General features: G+C 48.1%; 1 protein-coding gene across 4 annotated transcripts in view; it reads right to left on the bottom strand.

The window, feature by feature from the left end:
* The window catches only part of LOC149361578 (3-alpha-hydroxysteroid sulfotransferase-like), a 167,380-nt gene that overhangs the window by 15,707 nt on the left and 134,303 nt on the right, over nucleotides 1-17,370 (bottom strand). Inside the window, exons 1-2 of one of the 4 annotated variants that reach the window (XM_089572719.1) lie at nucleotides 10,291-10,433; nucleotides 3,123-3,188 (exon numbers count right to left, since the gene is read on the bottom strand). The exons of 2 other annotated variants lie outside the window; for them this stretch is intronic. The gene's annotated coding sequence lies outside the window, so the exon portion shown is untranslated. Of the gene's footprint in view, nucleotides 1-3,122; nucleotides 3,189-10,290; nucleotides 10,434-17,370 lie in introns of those variants that run through there. One more of the 4 variants, XM_089572718.1, reaches the window with a different exon arrangement.

The raw sequence follows: 17,370 nt of genomic DNA on the forward strand, positions 1-17,370 counted from the left end.
GACAAGAAAGAGCGTGCCAGAAAGGCGAAACCTTACTTACACATTAACAGCGCGTCTTTTTCGTGCATTCACCAAGTGGTTTCGCTCACACACTCATGACCCGCGTCCTACGATTACAGTCTTGTCCAGTTCAAGTAAACATCCGCAGCAGTTCCTCCAAAATTCAGACTATATCAACTCCGAGAGTAGATTTTCGCAAAAATGCATTGCATGAGAGGCGTACCGTACTATAGGGCGACCTCGTCGTCGAGAATACATATCACCACGAAATGCACTCAGGAAGGACGTACCCTAATCCAGGACGGCTCATTGATACTGACAGCCGAACACGAGTATCAGGGAGCGTCGCTCATCACCCATTTTTCGTTCCTCTAACTTTTCTTCATGAACGAAAGGTTCCCGGCGTTCTTTGCCGTTTTTTGTGCACGGCGGCCCACGCGACCACCGCTCGCCTCGTGCCGAAGAATAGGGGATGGTTCCAACAAAACACTGGGACATTAGCCGCGGCTGGAAGCCACCATCACCGCCTCCGCTGACCACAATGTCGAAAAGAAAAATGAGAACTGGTTACTGTCATGCCGACAAATACAGTCACGGGACCTGTGTTAGGGTTCGCGTGCATTACGTAATGACGGCAACTCACGCGGCGCTGGCGACTATCTTGTAAATAGAAATTTTTGAGCGAATTGGTGTATAGTGATTCCGTAAAAGGTTATAGTGCAAACACAGACAACTGCAGGGAGACGGCTTCCTGTGGTTGTCTGTGTTTGCGCTAACACGTTTTGCTGAATGACTATAGCTCATCAAGTGCCACCGGGACTGCGCTTGCCCTATAGGGCTGCAGGGCACAACTTATGCTTCTTCGCGCCGTCCAAAAGATTCACAAACAGCGGGACCACGAAGACGCTCTTGTCGCATGCGCTGCTCCGGCGGCAGCGCAGCGCAGCGCTTCGCTAACGTTCGCTCATGGCCGCCTCCGTGTTCTCCGCTCCGGCACCACGGTCCACCGCAGCGCGCCCACAAGCTAAAAGCATTTCATGCGTAAAACTTTCTATAGGCATCACTTTTTTTTGTAGAAACGATGAAGTGGAGACCTTTCGATATGGGAAATTTAAGTGCTAAGACCGCGTGGAGCGGCTGAAGTGGGTGGCTACCACAGTGGCCCTCATTTCATACGAGCGTGACAAGCGGCTGAGTGTTCTAAATACGCAGAGACGTACCATGACCAGGAGAGTCTTTTGATCGGCGTAAGTGGATTTCCATTTTACATTCGTTGATGAGATGTCCGACCGGTTAAAGAATGTGGCCTCACTGTTCGATGCTCAGGTGGTCGGGGCACAGTGCACTTATCAGCCACACTGCTATCGCGGTCACTTGTGATAAGCAGGTCGTTTACGGACTCCAGCTATCGTGTGAAAAGGCCTATACACGGCAGACAGACGTGTGGATATGAGGTTAAAAGAGCACCATAGATGTGGAAACCGGGGAGCATTTACAACTTGCAAATTCATTCCATTAAAAGAGGCGACCTGGATTGCGGTATTAAACTCTCTTTTAGCTAGCCAGGGAAGGATTTTCTGTTACTTGTTCTTAGTAAGCGTACTTAGTAGAGGAAGTTGCTACTTTTTGTTCTAGTTCAGAGATTCGAACGCCTGCGCATCTAGCTGAGCATAAATTCCGCGTGTTCTGATGAATAAAAAGTAACTAAAAAGAAGTGCTGCCTCCTCGTCCTTTCTTGCTTGCGTAGCACTGTTTCAATGAGATGGAAAATCAAGAGGGTCATTATACTTTTCGTTGCAGTTTAGTGAGTGACAGATTCAAATTTGTGCAGTCACGTGTGGTGTTGAAAGTGATACCTTTTATGAAATGCTTTTCACTGCATAAACGCTCGATAAACATAATGGATGAGGTCATCTATCAACGAAAGTCACCAGTTGAAGGTGGAAGAACTGACAGACGGATTCATTGCTGCGTCTGCGATGCAAGAAAGAAAACGACCTTATCTGGGCAAATGCGGTGACTGGTAAGTAATTTATCACGCCTCTAGTTTTTTTTTTTCTGTGCGAAGGATGGTGCCATCGACCGTGCGACAACAGAACAGTCAATGTGAGGTTTCTGATTAATCCGACGTGAGTGGTCGAATTTAGAAGCCAAAAAATTTGATGCAGCGTAATAAAAGTCGACGCAGAACAGAAACTCTGGATTAAGGGGAATGCACTAAGTAGAAGAAGAAGTAATGAATAGAAGTAATGCACGAATGCACTACTGAATAAATAGAAGAAAGGTTGAGTTTGTTTGACTGCCGGGCGCAAGTTTGCAAGATGAAATACAAATTATGGCTGCCGCATTTCGACGGAAGTGAAGTTCAAAGACACCCGTGTGGTGTTCTGTACCTTCGTTAATGAACACCAGATGAGAAAATTAATCTTGAGCCCTTCACTACGGCGTCCGTAATAGCCTACGTACCCTTTCTGGGGAATAAACACTGGTAACAAAATGGTTTAACATATTGAGAACCAAATGGAAGTGCTCTTGAGGAGATGTAATATCCGGCCCTTATAGGTCCTCCAAGTGGTTGCAGAACAAAAAAAGTTCAATCCTGCTTGTACAGCCGCCATGCATTATTACCCCTTCTGCTTCGCAACCAGTGGTTTAGAATGATTTTTTACAATAATTCATCATGGTAGTACAGTGCGAAGAAGACGAAGAACGAAGGACTACCCAGACGAGCGCTGATTCGAAACTAAGTTTTTAATTGAAAGGAGCAAACATATATACACAAGAATCACGTGGAAAAACAGAGCAAAGAGCGTTGGTCCAGCAAAACAAAATAAAAAAATCGCAACTCATCCGACACGTGACGATGTCCGCTCAAAGCCCCCTGAAAACCCAAGTGAAAAAGTCAAGAATTATCTAAAAATGAAACCTCAACTAACGCCAATGAACCTACTTTTCTATTACACTTTTCTTCCGGTCACTCGAAAATGTAAAAAACATGTAAAACAATGTAAAAAATGGAAATGCTGTGTCTGCCCTTTGCTCGAGCTTACAGAATTCTTGTTTTCACTGTATCGAAGAGAGTGTACTGGTACAGGTCAGCAGGCTGAAAACCGCAGGGTTACCTGATTCGGTTATTTCGGCAGCGTGTGAAAAGCTGATGCGGCTGGTGACGACAGATTTCGTCAAACCTAAGAGGGGTTCGTGGGTTCGGATCCCACCGGCGGCAGTGGTTGTTTTTTCTTCTGCTTTTCTAATCAATTAGCTTTAAGCGATAACATATTCAGTATATTCTAAAACTGATCAACACCACAAAATAAATAAATAAATTAACAATCCCCTGTGCCCCTTGGTTTCTATGGCTGTTGGCTTCTTTCATATTTATAACGAGCCCCTCCTACCCCTTCCCTTGTTTGCTTAAGAGGGGCAAGGCATGTAAGAAAATGGCGGTCGTTCCCTACATACACAAAGTAGCATATAATCTGAAAAATGTAGCGGGAAGGTTTGAAGTTGATATTTTCTCGGCACCATATTAGTTTAGTGGACTTTTCCATGCCATCAAGAACCGCAGTGAGAAGATTTTAGGAGTTAGTCCGTTCAAATGCCGGGTTACACATAGATCAACGTTGGTGGATTGCGCATGTTCTGTAGTTTACGAACTCCCACTATCATGCAAAAAAGTCTACATTGGTCAAACCGGTCGCTGTATTAATGGTCACCTGCGGGAACACCTTAACTCACTTTCAGACTCCAGATATTCACATCTTAAAGTTCACTGCCGCGATTGTGGGAAAATAAACGATAAAAAGAAACAGAAACATTGCCGCCCCTTGGTCACAAAAACTAAAATTTTGTTTCGCCACCGGGATAAAATGACCAGGGAAATAATGGAAGCTTATTTCGTCAGAAAAAAACAGTCACAGTGTGTGAACCAGCCTTCATTGGCATTAGTTGATAAAGAGGTTTCATTTTTAGACAATTCTTGACTTTTTCACTTGGGTTTTCAGGGGCCTTTGAGCGGGCGTCGCCACGTGTCGGGTGAGTTGAGATTTTTTTTATCTTGATTTTGCTGGACCAATGCTCTTTGCTCTGCTTTATCACATGATTTGTGTGTATATATGTTTGCCCCTCTCAATAAAAAAGTTAGTTTCGAGTCAGCGCTCGTCTGTGTAGCCTTCTTGCTTCGCCCTTCGTCTTCTTCGCGCTGTACCCTCCACGATGCATTAGTACAAACTCGCCCAGCTTTCCATCCTTTTTCTTACAATACGAAGCCGAAGAAAATCACGCATGAAGTATGTAATATTACTCTGCGTATAGAGTATAGGCGCTGTAAATCTGGTTAATATTTTATTATGTACAGTGAGTCAAGAGTAGCCCAAAAAACCTATTCTTGTAAAAACCTTAGGCTTCCATTTAACAGCGTGGCATTTTAGGTGCCTCAGGGAAGACTAAGCAATTCTTAAAATTAGGTATTTTGATGTAAAGATTTTGCCTTTTCCTCATAGTATTACCAGTGCTGGCGGACGCCAGAAAACTGATGAATGGTTTTAAGTAGTTAGCTGGTTAGCTAAACTTTATTAACCTTTTAAGTATAAGAGTTGGGCGCCTAGTCGCAGTTAGAAATTTATAGCAGGTCATTAGTAATAGCCACATCAATTTCTAGAATCTAGAAAACGCAAAAGTGTTAGATGTAACGTTAAGATATCGGAAGCGGGCGGAGTGGGTGACGGAATACGCGGGTTAATGACATCCTAGCCGAAATCAAGAGGACGAAGTGCGCTCCGGCAGGGCATGTAATGCGAAGGCAAGACAAGTGCTGGTCGTTAAGGGCAACAGAGTGGACTCCAGGAGAAGGCAAACGTTGCAGGGGGCAGCAGAAAGTTAGGTGGGCGGATGAGATTAAGAAGTTTGCGGGGATACGGTTGCCACAACTGGAGAAGGACAGGGTTAATTGGAAAGACACGGGAGAGGCATTTGCCCTGCAGTGGGCGTAGTTAGGCTGATGATGATGATGAACCTTGGCACTGTGGCTCAACACAATTTTGCGCTTTTAATCTATTTGCGTGGACTGGAAACGTTGCTTTGCCTGCATGATTTTTGGAAGCTTCTGTAGTTTGGCACGCCACTGGGCCGAGGATAATCCCGCTTTCGAAATTCTATATACTAATATGGCTATTACTAACAACAGTCTACAAATCTCTAATCGCAACCAGTTGCCTAGCTGTGATGGTTATACAGCTAATTATCAGAAATTAGTTAACCAGTTTGCTACTAAGGATAATTCACCGACTTTCCGCTATCCGCAAACACAGGTAATACTATGCTGCAAAAACCATATTTTTACTGCAAAAAACCCATTCTTGAAAATTACGTCGTCTTCTTTAAACGCCTTGTTTATGACGCCTTCAATTTATGCAGGAAATAATATCTTTACATTATTTGTTGTGCCATTCGTATTATGGGCGACTGTTCTTGGTTGCTACCAAATAAATTTTTGCAGGACAGCTTTTTCTTAAATAATTTCTTCCTCAAGGATATACTCACGATAAGATGCTATTACTGGTTGGTTGAGGTAAACCCCATTTGCATAAGCCATACGGGAACGAGGTCTTCAGGCCTATTTTTCTAAAACAACAGTGACCAGTAATGATGCAATGATCACTGAGGATTATCACGTCGTCGAGTGGTGTACGGTACTTCTTCAGCAATGCGTAGGCACACATAGGCCCTTTTCCGCTTGTAACCTTCTCTTACCCCCATCATAATGCGGTGCAGTGGCCATTGCCCTGACCTGTCGCAGGTTGGATGGATCGCTGTGGCGATTTTTAAATCCACCAGAACATTGTCTAATCTGAGTGCATCGATAGGAAGCCTCTCCTCTTCTCTTCTGCGGTTCGTGCACTTTCCAGTAATATCCGTGCCACACTAACAATTTTAATGGCATTAAATGCTTAATGCTTTAAGTACAATCGGTGTGGGCACAGTCCCGCACGAGCAGACCTAAAGGCATTAATTACATTGCCGTTCGCACAGGACTGAGTTCGACACAACTCATTCGCCCGAGAAAAGCGCACTCTGATCCCGAATTCTCACGCTGAAAGCGTTGCAACTTCATTACAAACAACCTCATACCGAAGTAGAAATTGCTTCATTCATAGTTTTCAGTCACATGGGGGACTTTTTCGACATTTATGCTGCCAATGGCGCCATTTTTACCGGCCCTTCCAGCAAGCAGTCTGGACTTCTGTGCTGACGCCTGGGTTTACGGCTACTTCTGCAAAAGGTTTGTGATATTTGATTTGGGGTACACTGGCAAGATTTTGTGCTAATGAGCACTCTTTATGACAATGCCAAAATTTTTACTGCCTCGCAGACGTTATCTTCACCGCAAAACATATAATGACAACCAATCCAGTCGTGTAGCAACAGCTCCGAAATTAATGACAACAAACTTAAAGCATTGACCATTCGCCTCTATTGCTCGTGTGGGGGTGACATAGGTATAACACTCGTAATAAGAGAGTAATTACTCATTGGCATCCACCCGAGCGCAGCCATACGGCTACAAAGGAAAGCTATACAGCTTTCTCAGAAACTTCGCAGTTAAAGAAAAATTCGTCCTGGTCCGCGGTCCTGGACCAGGACGAATTTTTCTTTAACTACGAAGTTTCGGAGAAAGCTGTTTAGCTTTCCCTTGTAGCCGTATGGCTGCGCTCGGGTGGATGCCAATGAGATATTACTCCCTTACTAAATATCTGCTCCACCTTTAGGTACTCCCCTATAGCATTTGACCAGGTATAAGAGATGTTAGAGAGAGAACAAAATTTGGTTTGGTTTGGTTTATGGGGTTTAACGTCCCAAAGCGACTAAGGCTATGAGAGACGCCGTAGTGGAGGGCTCCGGAGATTTCGACCACCTGGGGTTCTTTAACGTGCACTGACATCGCACAGTACACGGGCCTCTAGAATTTCTCCTCCAAAGAAATTCAACCGCCGCGGCCGGATCGAACCCGCGTCTTTCGGGTCAGCAGCCGAGCACCATAACCACTGAGCCACCGCGGCGGCAGAGAACAAAATTTATTTTAGAAAACATGATCGTGCGCCGCCGTGCGGGTGGAGCGATACTAGACAGGTCTTGGCTCAGCAGGTTGACTACGTTCACAAACTGGTTTAAAAAGGATGCCAACTAATGGCTCGCCTATCGCGTAATCGTGCAGCAGATATGTAAAAAGGTCTACCATTCGATTTCTCAGCTCGTGCACTTTCCTGCAGTAAACAACATGCCTCGGCCCGTACGCACTGGTAATAAATAAACATTTAATAAGAGTTTCTTCACCTCACGGACAAAAAAAAAATCACTGATGGTGCCTTTTAGGGTACGCTAAAAAATGAATGCCCTGCAGTTGCTCGACTGCTAAGTTCTCATAGCGTTCGACGTGGCCAGTGGGTAGTTTCGCCCAGCAATTTACGAAGTGCAGCACTGTCCTGCCACCTGACGTACGGAAAGCATACCACTTTGTGGGCTGCGAATAAAGAAACATTTTAGCGGATGGAAACACAAGCAATGCTTCACTACCTGGAAGAAAATTCAGCGCCAATAGCTACTTTGTCACGTTGGTCATCTAAGCGTGCCTTATTTTGTGCCACAACGGTGGACTTCATTAGCCGCGCAATTATATTCACTTTACATACTTGTTTCTTGTTTATGAGTTTTGACGTCCCAAAGTGACTTAGGCTATGAGGGACTCCGTAGTAGAAGGCTTCTGATAATTTCGACCACTTGGAGTTCTTTTACGTGCTGACGTCGCACAGTATACGCGGTCCTTTAACATTACGCCTCCATGAAACGCCACTGTGCGGCCGGTATCGAACCCACGTCTTTAGGGTCGGCAGCCGAGCACCGTAATCACTGAGCCACCGCGGCGGCTCATCTTACATGCGGTTGTACGCTCGTCACCACGCTTAACACGAATGACTGAAAGCGTGGCCGGTAGCGGCTTGGACTGACGCCAGCGCCGCGAAGTGCTGCGCGCTGTTGCCGAGACAATATGTATGTTTGCGGTGGCTGACGATAGCTGGAGCTCAGCTTGATTTGACTACTGACCTTGTTCTGTCGCTTGTGTCAAGCCGGCGGAATGGGTGCGCTCACTTGACTGTTTCGCGACTTTTTTCTACTGGCCGCGGCTCATGCGGGCGCGGAAAACACGTTGCCGTTTGCTTATCTCCAAAAAGCGTGAAAGTGGCGTGGCTTCAGACCGCTCGAGTGCTTTTACAGGTCGGCCTCAAAGCCGGTGATCGAAAGAAATGAAGATTGGGAAAAGCAGAACAAACATGGGCTGGTGGCGATTGTAAAAATTGGACAATAAATTTTCAAATACGGTGTCATCGTTGCGCAGGTTCTTCATTCCTCATATTCTAGGACAGCGTGCGTCGCTGTGCTCTCGCAGGTTGGCTTCATGTTTCGCCCACGCTGCACTGGAGATCCAGTGCAGGCGCGCAAGAGCTGCTCGTGTCGTGAGCAAGAAAGACACGTCGATGCAATTCAAACTAAGATTTTAGTGCGTGGTAATTAGCGAGAAGCGCAATGTATAGCATGTCTAGGGATAAAAACTGACTCTTTAGGAAAACTTGGTTCGGTTTGATGATATTTAATGTCCTAAAGCGACTCAGGCTATGAATGCAGCACCAAAGTGACTCATGTTGTGGATACCGCAGTGGAGCGTAGCGGATGATTTCTCACACCTGTAGTTTTTGACGTGCACTGGCATCTCACAGAACATGTACTGTCAGCAGCAAAATATTGCGGGACGTCCAGCGCGTGGCGGAGCGACGCAAAACTGCCTTGCAGCGCCATCTGCCGTGACTACGCCTGATGTCCAGGCTCACAGCACTTCCGCGTTAACCATTATTTGTGCATGCCTGTCCTTTCTTTGCTATCAGGCAAGTCTCATCGCGTTCTTCACCGGAATCCGCTATTGCCACTTGCCGCTGGCAATGAATCGCTGTGTCGCCATCGTTGCGCGTCTGTTTCGGCTGCTGCGATGGTGAACAGTGCTGCGATCGCTCGCGCGAGCCCAAGAAGGACTGGCTGCGAACGTAACACAGTGCCGCAGCGGCTCCGTTACTGATAATTGCGTCACGGGGAAGCAAGCGTCAAGGCATGCTTGATAGCGAAGAAAGGATAGGCATGCGCAAAGCGTCCTTCGAACGCAATTTCCCTGAGCCTCGACAACATGCTTGGAGGGGGCAGATGGCGCTGCAAGGCAGTGTTGTGTCGCTCCGCCACGCGCTGGACGTCCCGCAATATTTTGCTGCTGACAGTACGTATAGCATTTCGCATCCACCAAAATACGACCGCCGCGGCCACGGGATCGAACCCGGGTCTCCCGGGCCAGCAGCTGAGCACAAAAGCCATTGGATGCCGCAGCGGCATTATTACGCAAACTAGGAAGCCTCTGAAGCCTCTGGCCAGAGACGCAACGAGCCCAATGGTATAAACCGATGAAGGATACCGGTTGGCTTATAAGAGATTACTCTTTCGGATATTCTGTGAACCAAGTGAACTGTTCTCAGCAGTTCTTGATGCAATCTGAGCAATCTTGTTCTGAGCAATCTGAGTTCTGAGCAATCTTGATGCGAAATTTTCAAATGCCACCGTGTTTGAAAATTTATTGTCTAATCTTTACAAACGCCACAAGCTCATGCTTGTTCTGCTTTTCCGAATCTTCATTTATTTCGGTCACCGGCTTTGAGGCCGACCTGGAAAAGCGCTCGAGCGGTCTGAAGCCGCGCCACTTTCACGCCTTTTGGAGATAAGCTAACGACAACGTGTTTTCTGCACCCGCGTGAGCCGCGGCCAGTAGAGAAAAGTCGCGAGACAGTCAAGTGAGCGCACCGACCCCGCCGGCTAGACACAAGCGACAGAGCAAGGTGAGCAGTCAAATCGAGCTGCTCTCCAGGTATCGTCAGCCACCGCAAACATACTTACATATTATGTCGGCAACAGCGCGCTGCACTTCGCGGCGCTGGCGTCAGTCAAAGCCGCTCCCGGCCACGCTTTCCGTCATTCGTGTTAAGCGTTCTGACGACTGTACGCATAGTATCTGAGCGCATTTCGACGTCTAGAGTTCAAGTATGACTCATGCTAGAAACGCCTACTCAGCAGCTCACATACATTCCGCGCGAAGTACGCTGGCGCGAAAGCTGCGTGAAGATAGAAAACGAGGCACTGAATGAGAAATGAGGGCTTCCCCGAGGGGTTGTCCTCTCTCACAGCGTACACACGCGTACTTACCGCTTCACGAGCAGCGCATGCACAGCCCGCGACGTCGTCCCGGACAACAGGAATCCGCGAGCCCGATTGGCACGAAGGAGCGAAACTTCACGCCCTTCCGCACGACGCAGAACGTTGATGTGCAAAATTCGCCACGCACGCGCACCAAGGGAAAAGTACAAAACGCGACTGCCGCAGGCACGAGAGTGGTGCCGCTTCCGCGACTGCAAAGCTACGGCGAGAGGGCGTAGCTATCGCGGAACAATAGATACGCTGAGCATAGAGTAATATAGAATTAAAGAGCGGACACTCCCGTAGGCCCCAGCGGCCGACTTTTGTGCACAGCGCACCTAGCGGACCCGGGGAAACGCACTGGCCTCAGAGATGATAGGCGTAAACAGGAATCTTGGAGGCTCTACTTTCATTGCGTCTTGTGCGTTCTCCACTTTCGCGGAGGAGGCGGTGTCACATTGCCCAGCTGAGCAGCCGGCCACCAGCGTGACGATTACGGAGAACGCAACGATTATCCAGGTTTCGACGCGCAACGCTCGTCAAAAGCGTTTGGCTTTGATCGCTTGCCTGGACGCCGCGGCGAACACGTCACCCACAAGCCGCAAAGGCGTTATGCCACGCATCGCGTGTGCTTGGCAAGCGGCAGTGAACCTACTACGTGCATTCTGTCAGGGTGACAATGAGCGCATCAGTCACTCCGCAGAAGGAAGCCAACAGGGTTACCGTTGGGAATATTTTAAAAGGAGCCAAAATGTGAGCTGAAAGTAGCCAAAAGTAGCCATGCCATTCAATCTTAGCGCCAAATTTGTAGCCAAATAGAATCTAAGCGATGTTAGAAATATGATTGTTCTCAAAAAACAGTAACTGTTGTAGGGTCTGCTCGCGGGCAGTTTGAATCCCGCGCCGCTCACCACGGGTAGCCTCGACCCCTTCTTCCCGAGTGGTGGGGCGGCGGGAGCGAGGATAGGAGGAAGCCTTCTTAAGGCGCGACCGCGAAGGCTGGCTCTCTCTTGGACCAGCCCTGCCAGAGGACCACCTGACCCCGCTGCCCCAACGACGACCGGCACCCCTGATGTGAGATTAAACCTTTTCATACAAAGACCTGCCTCGAGTCACTGCCTATGCGTCCCCGCGCAGAGGAATCGCACACACTGTTAACATTTTAAATCAACGCAAGAAACAGAATAAAGAGCAAAAAGTTTTTTCCCGTTTTCTTGGTTTTTAAGGCACAGGTATATTGCAAATAGATGAATTATTAAATGATGAGCGTGTAGATATTGTGATCTTGCTAGAGTAATTTTGTCACGATGTAGCAAACAACCAAGTAGAACACTGAAGCTGTTTTAGCCTTGAAGCTTTAGATCGAATTTGATTGGTGTATCAAGGTAAGCCTGTGGAGCTGCATTTGTTGTGCCCATTTTTTACCAAGTTATCAAAGAAGAAATCGCATTCAGCTTCAGAGTTAGAAACTCCAAGTCACAAAATTTTGTGGCTTATTGTACCTGGAGTGGAAAAGGCCATTCGCTGCGTCTTTGTACGATCCGGCCACTGCGTGCCATAAATTCAAACATGATGGGTGATCAAGTTCACGCTTATTGTTTGCATTTGCTCGATTTCTGACTCTAGGTCATTGGAAGAACATCTATAATATATGCAGCGGCATCTTCAGTATACCTTCAATGCTCATCGCGCTTTCTTTGTCATCAGGATTGATGGCATGCAGCCTCCGCACTGCAGCGCATTTGGAAGCCGCTGCAGGAGTTGTATCGCCATTTGCCTCAAGAACTGGAAGCAACACTCTATCTAAGCTCGTTGGCCTCGTGAAATCTTTTCGCTGGAGGTGTCACTTTCTTTACCGTCTCTCTGCGTGCGCATGTAAGCTACATAGCCACTCTAGCCGTGCGTAGGGGTACCTCGATGCGAACCGACCCTGCCGGCGAGGATGCTGCCAGTTAAAAAATGGCTAATAAATGCGCCAAATAAAAGTTCAAAGTAGCCAGGAAGTAGCCAGGGAGCCAATCTGAAATTTTCATCGCCAGACAGGTTTAAAAAGTAGCCAATTTGGCGCAAAGTAGCCACCAACGGCAACCCTGGAAGCCAAGACCATACTCTTTTCTTTTTTTTTATTTGCACGTTCAGTGCCATCTGGCGGAAACGGGGAAGCGCCGCACTCGGCCGCGAAAGAGCCCGAGTGTCCCCTCTTTACTTTTATGTTACTCTATGCGCTGAGAGCGAGGAAATGGGGTTGTGCCAGGAATGGGCGACCTTCGCACACTGCTGCCGCTTCGAGCTACTTCCACCAGAGCGCGCCACGTGTTGTTACCTTGCATCTTTAAGATTTACCAGCTCTATTGCGCCGTAAGCGTAAAGTTCTAGTTTGTGAGAACCAAATTTCAGCATAGAGAACTTGCGCTGCTCAGGTGGCACTGCAGTTATTCTACTAGGTGCCTAAAAACTGCTGCCGTCAGTCGCTTGGGCCGCTACAGACGCGAGAGCACATTCGGAACGATTAGAAGCCCGCGCTTGATTGATAGCACTATTTGCCTCGCTTCTGTAGACATAACCCAGATAGCTGACAGGCACCACGTGTGGCTTCGGCAGAGCGCAGAAGCTCATGCAATAAGCTGGGGAAGGTGGCGTGGAATAGCACCACGAGCGCCCCCAAAACTGCTTGCTCCTGTCGCTATGCTGTGTGCTACGGCGCTGCAATCGACACGGCAAACTTCAGCTTGAGTTCTCAATAGTGGCTCGAACTCCTTTGAAAAGCGCTGCGATGCCGGTGGTGAAATTATCCATGAAATGTTCTGTCCGAAATCACTTTGCCTGCTGCCTTTTCTGTGAGCAAGTAATGACTAAGTCAGGAGAAAAAAACCGTTTTTTCTTCTGATCAACGCTTTACCGGAACCATCAAGTAAACTGCAAGCAAGAAAAAATATGTAAGGCTGCCAGTAATGATATCTTCTAAAAAATGTATTCACTGAAAGAGATTCTCGAGAACGAAGTTCACACCCTAGGGTTCCGCTTTTTGGGCACACTTAATTTGTCGGTGCCAAATTTTTGAATACTACCCGCATAGAGCAAGGCTCCCAGTAGTATTGCTGTTTTGTGCCTGCCTTGTATCTGTTTTTCTAAAGTATTATAGGATCCTGAGGAGCGGTGCAGTAAAAAGCGGTACTCCACCCTTCTTTTGGGCTTCTATTATTCGCATTCGGTAAGTATAAAGTGTGGCATTGGACTAGTAGGCAGGTTATTTCTAAATTATGAATAGAGGAACACAAGACACGTTAACGAAGGACTGCTTTTCAAACCAAGTTACTCCAATAAAGAAAAGCAGCATTAAGCATACAAAGAAAAAAGAAGCGGAAGGGCCAACCAAGACAGTATTCGAAAAGAGCAGCAAAATGGTCTCACTTAGTCAGTGCGCTGTCAATCTCGCCCGTTGTTTGCTAGCGGTGTTTTCGCGCTGCACCTTCTGTGGAAACGGTATCGCTGATTCATAGTATTTATTTATTAAAATCAGCCAGCCGCCCTCTGGAGGCCAATGCAGGAGTGGTACAGGGATTCATCGTTATACATTGCAATGCAACAAAGCGAAGAAAGAAGCGAGCACAGAATGAGCATAACCGAACACCCTGCGTTCCCCCCCCCCCCCCCCAAAAAAAAAAAAAAAAGAACAGGCGTAAAATGATGAATGCGCACTGCGCTTATAAAAAAATGCATGACAACAGGTACGAAAGGCTCATGACCTCTCAAGCAGACAACATCGCGCGGAAGCACGTTCCATTCAGATATCGTCTTTGGAAAAAAGAAAACTGGTAAGCTTTCGTTCGGGACTATGGCACCGCGATTGTCAAGTTGTGCTTGATGCGTGTTGGACGTGGTGCTTTGTATTGCATGTAGTCATCAAAGTGAATTTTGTTTTCATTACTGATAATACTATGCGACATTTTTAGGCGATGCAACCTGCGGCAGAATTCAAGTGTCTGAAGTTAAGATCGCCCCAGTAGATTTGTGATGATGTGTTTCTTCCATGTGCGTCGCAGATTGATCTAAGGGTTTTCTTTTTAACTTCTTCAATGCGATTTATATGTCCTTTTCAGTGCGGGTTCTAAACGATATCAGGGTATTCCAGCAGTGGGCTTATTAATGCAGTGTAAGCTACTAAGTTCGTTTTAAATGTGCATGCCTGAGACGATTTCTTATCAGCCAAAGCCTCCTCTACGCCTTTGTAGCTATAAGCCCGATTTCATAGAATTCCAATCTTGTTTGTTTACATTTGCGTAAATCGTCCTCTTTTCCTTTCGCTGCAACTACTGTGATAATGTTTGATAAAGCAATGATAGCAACAGGCTAGACAGAGCCATCTGTGTTATCTAGCTTTAGGCCCTTGTGCTGTGAAGGGCCGTACACTGCGACTTGGAGCACAAAAGAGAATGAGCCATCGACTCCGCCCCCGGTGCCCGTTCTATGAACGGCTTTTGGGCAGGATTGTGAGAAAGTACCGCTCAGAGAACTGCTCAGTAAACAATGAGTACTGAATGACCGTAAAGTGTTGCTGCGCAATGATATAATTTCTTTCCTTTTAATTTCGGTCTCTGAGTGACAGGTTGTTTGCGTAGAAAGGTGCCGAGGTAGTAGTTTTACTGGCTACGCCATTGTGGTCTGGAACGTCGAAACTGCGTCAGCTCTTGACCAACAATTCTATATGAAAAATGTGGACAAGCGAAGTACTGCAACGACTGTGCCAGTAAGCCGCGCTCTGTCCGCTGATTGTCTCGTGCGACCGAAATAGAATCTTCAGCAGCGCTTGAGTAGGGTTTTGGAGAGCTGTGGAATGTAAGGACGTCTCTAACAGAATATCAGCTTTTTGTTTGGCGCATGGTAGCCTTAGGAGCTTATGCGCCACTATACCCTACACAATACAACAAAATATCAGCATTGCCTGAATATAGTCGAATTAAAAATAAAGCCGCTGAACAGTAGATTTAGTAATGGGTCACGGCGACCAACGCAGGTAGCGGTCAGGTCGTAGCAGGACGGCAGAACCAGCCGAAGGAAGCAGCTCCAGCACGAGAATCGCGCCCGAACCACCAGCGATGACGACGGAGTGCGGCATTGCGGAGTCGTCCCCTTCTTCTTCTTACAATGGCCCCGGAGAGAAGGAATAGCCATCCTGGCGACTTACGGCGAAGAGACGACAGGAGGGTTGTAGTACGGTTTGAGGCGTCTAGCGTGGACAACCTCGCGACAGCGACGGCGGTGCTCTGAGGAAGGTGTAACTGGCTCAATGAAGTAGTTGACAGGAGACGTGCGTTGAATAACGCGATAAGGGTGTCAAGCCTTGTGTGCATGCCTTGTGTGCAGTGTGTGCATGCCTTGTCTTTCTTTTTTCTTTTGCGACCGAGGGGGCCACGGCTGGCCACGGCGCCGGTGGTTCGCAGGCATTTTGCAATACAGCGGCGACAATTTTGCATCGCCCATGTCGCCCAGAGCATGTCGCCCAGAGTGCGATTGAATCGCTCCGTGAGGCCGTTCGTTTGCGGGTGGTAGGCAGTAGTCGCACGGTGTATGGTTTTACAAGCTGAGAGGAGCTCTTGAACTACCTCTGACAAAAATGCACGGCCCCTGTCACTGAGGAGCTCCCGACGTGCGCCGTGACGGTGGACGAAGTGGTGTAGAATAAAATAAGCGACGTCACTAGCCGTCCCTGTGGGAAGGGCGGCTGTCTCTGCATAACGGGTCAGGCGATCGACGGCGACTATTACCCATCGTTTACCGGCCGGAGTGCAGGGAAGTGGGCCATAAATGTAGATGTCGATGTGGTCAAAGGGGCGAGCAGGGCATGGTAAAGGTTGCAGGGCACTGCCCAAGCGACAGGGTGAATCCTTTCGTTGCTGACAGGCATCGCAGGATCCAATGTAGCGGCGGTCAAAATTGTACATTCCACGCGAGTAGTAGCGCTGACGAAGCCGGTGATATGTTTTGCGGACACCAGCGTGAGCACTTTGCGGATCAGTGTGATGATGGGCACAAACGTCGGAGCGGAGATGACGTGGGATAACCAGTAACCATTTTCTGCCTTCAGGGTTATAGTTTAGGCAGTAAAGGAGACCGTCCCGGACGGAGAAATGGGAAGCTTGGCGGCGTAGAGCTTGAGGATATGCAGCCATGGTAGCGGCATTGATGACATTGAACAGGGCAGAAATGCAAGGATCTCGGTGCTGCTCGGAAGGCATATCTGAGATTGTGAGAGCGGTAAGGCGAGGTTCTGGTGTGGGAACGGCAGGCAGGGGCTCCAACGACCGAGAGAGAGCGTCGGCGTCAGAATGCTTGCGGCCCGAGCGGTACACAGCACGGATGTCATATTCCTGAAGGCGTAAGACCCAGCGGCCGAGACGGCCCGACGGATCTTGGAGCGAAGTGAGCCAACAGAGGGCGTGGTGGTGTGTAACAACGTCGAACGTGCGTTCGTAGAGGTAAGGACGGAACTTGGTGATCGCCCAGATGATCGCCAAGCAATTGTTTTCCGTAACGCAGTAGATGAACTCTGCTGCCGTGAGGGCACGGCTGGCATAAGCGACGAGGTATTGAGAAAAACCATGCTTGCGCTGGCCGAGGACCGCACCGAGGCCGACACCACTGGCATCAGTGTAGAGTTCCGTTGGAGCATCGGGATCGTAATGACGAAGTATGGGCGATGATGTCAAAAATTTGCAGAGCTTCGCGAAAGCCTCGTCGCAGGCCGGTGTCCAAGAGGACAAGTTAGCGGGGCCATTCAAGAGCTTTGTTAGTGGGGCTATGATTGTAGCAAAATTACGTACAAAACGGAGAAAGTAGGAGCATAGCCCCACGAAGCTGCGCAGCTATTTGAGTGAGGCTGGTTTCGGGAAGTCAGCAACGGCTCGCAGCTTCTCAGGATCGGGGAGGACGCCATCTTTACACACGACGTGGCCGTGGAAGGTGAGTTGGCGGGCGCCGAAGTGACATTTTTTAAAGGTTCAGTTGAAGGCCGTCACGAGCAAGGCAGGTGAGCACCTGGCGGAGACGATACAGATGGGTAGGAAAATCAGAGGAGAAGACCCCGATGTC

The sequence above is a fragment of the Amblyomma mixtum genome, chromosome 2 (genome assembly GCF_055824585.1).
Source record: "Amblyomma mixtum isolate Tamu chromosome 2, ASM5582458v1, whole genome shotgun sequence".
In the NCBI taxonomy this organism is placed as follows: domain Eukaryota; kingdom Metazoa; phylum Arthropoda; class Arachnida; order Ixodida; family Ixodidae; genus Amblyomma; species Amblyomma mixtum.